The following is a 6,000-nucleotide window of genomic DNA, read 5'->3' as shown; positions in this document are numbered from 1 at the left end:
TCTATAGATTGCAAAAGAGAAAAACTGCTATTTTGTAACATTATTGAAATTAAAGATTTAGCCTATACTCAGTAATTTTCATGATAAATCAAGTTACAAAATTTTATTTGCAATCTTCCAAGGAGATTGTAAGGAAATAAGGGAGATATAGCATACTTAGGATTGAGGTGGTAGAGTCTCATTTGAATTTTGATGAAAAGCGCCTGTATCAGGATATCTTTACCTTAAGTATAATTTTGAAAGATTGTTTGCTGTAGATATTTTTGATAAGATATCATGAGAATTCCACTTAAGTTTTATATATGATAAATACAAAGAAATTCCAAAGAGAAACTAATTATTATTAATTTGCCCTCTTGTGGAATGATGACTATAAATTTAATCTCCGATAAAAACACATAGAAAGAATATTATTAGTTTTGAGGAATCTGATACCTCATATACTCGCCACAGATAGTTATCATCTGTGGGTTAAATCAGCTTCACCACAGAGAATGTTAAACATGTAAATTAGTATGTATTATAAAGATAATGTTTAATTAAAAACACAGTTTGAAAATCAGTTTTCTTTAAAAAAATTTTAAAAGATATTCTATTTGACACATCTTTAAAACAGAAACTTATAATTTCCTTTAGTTTAAAAATGATTATTATAATAAAGTATATCATTTACTAAGAAGCTTCTAAGTGCCAAAAATAGTCATTCATTCATTCATTCATTCAAAAAATAATTATTTAGTGCTTATTGTGTACTAGTTACTGCCCTAAGCAATAAATAAAATTTTATCCAAATTCAAGGAGATTACATTCTATTGGGAGAAAACAGATGATAAGTAAATAATAAATATATATTGAATATGTCAGTCTAAGTTTTATGTAGAAGAATAAAACAGGATATAGGGAGGACATGAGGAGGGATGATATTTTAGATAAGGATAGCATCTTAGCTTGGGCTGCCACAACAAATTAACATATACAGGGTGGCTTTAACAACAAATATTTCTCACAATTCTGGAGTGGGAAGTCCAAGATCAAGGTGCCAGCAGATTTGGTTCTTGGTGAGGGCTCTCTTTCTGGTATGGAGAAGGCCATTTCTTGTTATGTCCGCACATGGCAGGTAGAGAACAAGTTTGCTCTCTTCCTCTTCTTATAAGGACACTAATCCAATCATGGGGACTTCACCTTCATGATCTAATTACCTCCCAAAGGCCCCACTTCCAAATATCATCACCTTAGGGCTTCAACATATGAGTTTTGGAGGGACACAAAATTTCAGTCCATAGCAGACAAGCAAAAAATATCTCTCTGATGAAGTGACATTTGTGCAGATATATGAAAGAAAGGAGGGAGTCAGGCCTATAGATAACTGGGAGTGATTGTTCTGGAAAAGGTCCTGAAGTACGAGGTATATAACATGTTCAAGTTGTAGGAAGAAAGTCCATGACTAATGAATGGAGCCAGGGAGATTGACGGAGGGTAGTGTAGACAGGTAGTGAGCTTGCCAAAATGCCTATGGTTTTGTAAGCTAGGGAAAAGGCCTTAGACAAATAGGAGTTGAATTCTGGTTACATATTTAACTTAGAAAAGACAACTTAAAAGACTATGAATTGTGAGATTTGAAATAGATTATCCAATGATGCCTCCAAGGTAATGGTTGTGAAGCAACTGGTCAAAGGCAGTTACCATATACTCAGGTTGGGAGGATTAGAAGGGGGGCTAATTGGAGAAGACACTGAATTCAGCTTTGTAAATGTTGCTTTGAGATATCAATTAGATATCCAGGTGGAAATTTCAAGAAGGTAGTTGCACATGAGAAACTTGAGTTTTGAATAAGGTCAGGACTAAAAGGGTATATTCATGGATAAAGTCTCACAAAAATTATTAATGAAAATATTATTCTCCCCAATACGTAGATGAAAAAACTGAGGTCTACATAGGTTAATTTATTTTTTAAGTCCACCTAGCTTGTAAATAATGGAACTATAAGTTGACGCAGCTCTGTCTGATGGCATAAGCCATGGCCTTTCTTTTAGAATGGTTTAAGTTACAAAGATTAAATATTCAAAATGATAAAACAACTTCAATATAATGCTGAGAAAAATAACACCTTAAATATTCATTCTCCTTCTTTGTGGAAAATCTGATCCAAAGGAACTTGAATTCATTCAATTAGTCAATAACAGTATATATTGAGAACCACTATATGCCAGACATTATTCTAGATAGTAACAATTTCATGGTGAATAAGACATATCTTCCTTCATGAAGCTTATGTTCTATAAATGCATAGCTAATAGTATACACTTTTAGATTCAATTAAGTGCTTTCATATCATTGAGAAAACGAATGCAGATTAGTGGTCAGAGAAAGCTTCTACTTAAGCAGATTACCAAGTATTGAGAAAAAACAAACATTTCTAGATTCAGGAGTGGACGTGAGAGAGTGGTTGAGGATGGGTATAAGCAAGATATTGCAGGGGTTAGGGATGACGTGGATGGGGCAGAGGACTTATCAAACAGATGGAATAGCAAGTGAAAAGTTCCTGAACTAGAAGGTAGCTTTGTCAGCTGAAATTCACATTTATTTGCTGCTAAATATTTTTTTTAAAATTCAGCACCATTCACATCTTTCTGGTGTATAGATTTTTTATTAAGGTTGCCTCCGATAGATTCACAGACTAATTCCCACACCAAAACGCACATGTACATATCTAAGAAACATTACCACAACTTGTGATCTTCAACAAAATGATATTAATCTTTATTCTAGCAGTGTGAGATGGTTGGAAATATTGAGAATTCAAGATCGGTATATTGTAAGTCGTGGAAATCAGAAAGCTGATAAAGCTCAGCAGAAGAAGGAAACCCAAATCTTGCCTCCTGCTGTGTTACATTAGGAGAGAAAATGTTTCTGTGACATATGTAATCTTGGGTCAAAATGAAAAGAATCTCTTCTTTGAAAAGATTGTGATATGTCACGTTGCTCTCTGTGGAGTCCCTCTGGTAAATGAGGGCAATGAAATTCTTCTAGTTCTCAGCAGGCAGAGAGCAGTTTGTCTTTTCTGGATTAACGTAGGTGCCAAAGAATGTCAACAACTTCCGGGAGAAAGGGCACTGTACTGAAAATCCTTTCCATTAGATTTGGAACCCTATCTAAATTTTTCTACCACTCAGATATTTTGGATCTGGAATCTATGCCTCTGATTACAGTGCCAATTGAAAAGGAAACTCTGGAAAAAATATTATAAAATAAATTGTTAGTAATGGATAAACACATCAATATGTACAAGTAGGCACCTGAGAAATACATGGAAAATGTATACTGGGTTGGGACAAGTTTCGTTCGGGTTTTTCCTTAACATCTTATGGAAAAGCCCGAGCGAACTCTTTGGCCAGCCCAGTATATTCTGGGTCACAAAGAAGACAACAAAGAAGACATCCGCTATTTCATACATCAATGTAAATAAATGTACCTAAATGTCAGTTGAATTACCTCAAGTGTGTTTACAGTGCACACTGCCAATAATTTTAAAATCAACTCTGCAATTTTTCCTTAGGTCAGAATATAATTAAATATTTCAAGCCTTATATGGAGAAGAAACAGAAAAAAATGTCAAGAAGCCCAAATACAATCTACAATTACAGAGAGCCTTCCAAATAACAATGCATATGTTCATGTTTTATCTCACTAAGTTTTATAATAACACTGGTAAATTATTAGTCTCAATTTAAGATTCAGAGAGCATAACCAAGCTTCCAGATTTGAGAAAGTAGTAAATGATAGATCCAAGATGCTGGATTGGATCTTAACACAGAAGAATTCTAAATTTCACAATTCCTTCCATGGAAGAAAACCATTATTTGTTAATTGCACTCAGCATGCCACTTCACCGTGTTCTCTCTTCCTTTTCATGTTATATTGAGTAGGGGAAAAAAGGAAAATAAACACTGTAATGTTTAATTACAGTTATCTGTTACTTCCATTATTTTGTACATAATTTATAGAAATTAAAATATTATAAATTTGATAAACTTTATCTTTCATATTACACAACGGCATCCAATTTCTTCGGGATTTAGATCATATCTAGATAAATAATTTTTTTTCAGTTAATCATAAGAAATAATTTATGATGCTTTCCTTGAAGAAACTCTTCATGTATCCAAATTAAGAATGCCAACGCCTTGCTCAAACATAATAACATTTCAAAGTCAAATGAATTTTAGCATTTAAAGAAAAGGCTATTCTCTTAGAAAAATACCTGGAATTGTACAGAAAAGCCTACACAAACTAATAGAGAAACCAATTATATCCTAAATTTAAATTGGACTTTCTTTATAAGCTCTACAGTGGAGAAAAACCAAAAGCCAAAAAAAAAAAAAAAAAAAAAAAAACAGGAGAAAGAATAGGTCCTAGAAAATTTCTTTCTAATGAGAATGAATCTTCCATAAAGATTTTATTCTAGTCACATACAGGGAGAGTGTGTGCGTATGGGGGTTCTATTATACTCCATCCCCAATTTTTGCAAGAAAAAAGAAACACAAAACAGGTTCTCCTTTGTAGAAAGAGGAAATAAAAGAAGAGAGCTAGAAGGGAGCTGAATCCACTGCAGGGAAAGGTGGTATATGAGGTTTTTTAATAGAACTGACAAAAACTAATTGCCTTTCTAGATTAGAGTAGGCTGAGTAGAAATTCTGCATATCAAGAGCAATTCATATTCAAGCCTGACTTCCCTTAAAATTCGAGGGAAAAAAGTTTATTAGTAATTGGATACTGTGGTAATTTTTCTTGGGTATATATATAGTATTAATCTTGTTTCTGTAAACTTATAAGTGTGATGTTAAACCTTTTGAACTTTGTGCTACTTATGAACAAATAAGGATGAATTGATTCTTTCCCTATGGCACCGAGAGAGTTTATAACTTTTTTTAACATTGCATAGTCCTACTGCACTGGTTGCCAAGTATTTTCTGAACTAGGTTTCCAAACCTTTTCAATCCCACTTGTAATTTTTTATTTTGATTTCTTTTCAATCAATCCACTTAAAATTCAAGAGACTAATAATGACATCGACCAGTTTTCTAAGACCCTGTCTACCCTGGTTTCAAACAGGGTATTCTCACAACCCAGACATTCTTTTCTTCAGGCAGCATGTGACTGATGGCCAGGGTGATGTTAGTGAATTCTTCTGGGCCAGGATTAGGCCCATGAATTCCTAACTTTTTCATCTTGGTAAAGTCAGAAAAGAATGACCTGGACATTACCTAAAGAAATTAAATTGAAAAATTTCTTCCTCAGCTCCCACCTTGCCCCAGCCTTCAAGACAGAGCCAACTCCTGACTGGTCCACCTCTCTGCCAAGCTGTAATATAGGAAGCAGAGGCTCCTGAGTAATCATTCTATGTCCTTGTAAAACTAAGCCAGAGGAGTGGGTGTCTAATTACTATCTAAGCTCAATTGCTTTATTTTACTGATTGAGACAAAAAATACCTAAGACGAGAAAGAAAACTTTGATCTCTATAAAGTTACCTTAGAATCCCTTTTTTTTTTCTTTTTTTACTTTAAAATAAAATATGCTCAATAGCTGACCCCAAATATAGCATTACTTTTATTTCCTTTTGACCTAAGTGGAAGTAAACACAATAAAAATATGTGGTAAATTGTCAGTAAACAGCTTGCCATTTTGAATTTGTTTTCCATCTTCCTTCCTCAAGCTGAGGTAAACACAGACATCACACAGAAGAGGACTTCCCAATCTATCTGTGATAAGGGACTATTTCTTGTATGTTTGTTTGCTTTTTTAATTCCCTGTTGATTACAGACAAGACCAATACTTGTGTAAATACAAAAAACAAAAGCAGGCTTGAATTTTTAATTTTGCCCTTATGCAAAATCACTCTAGACGTTTCTGAATGCTCCCTCTCACAATCTGTACTAATCCCATGGCAGACCAGTAAGAGTTTGCAAATTGGAGTGAGATCATGCACCATACTGTTAATTG

The sequence above is a fragment of the Balaenoptera borealis genome (assembly GCF_965194805.1).
Source record: "Balaenoptera borealis genome assembly, chromosome: 4".
Lineage (NCBI taxonomy): Eukaryota > Metazoa > Chordata > Mammalia > Artiodactyla > Balaenopteridae > Balaenoptera > Balaenoptera borealis.
This window is presented reverse-complemented; position numbering follows the sequence as displayed.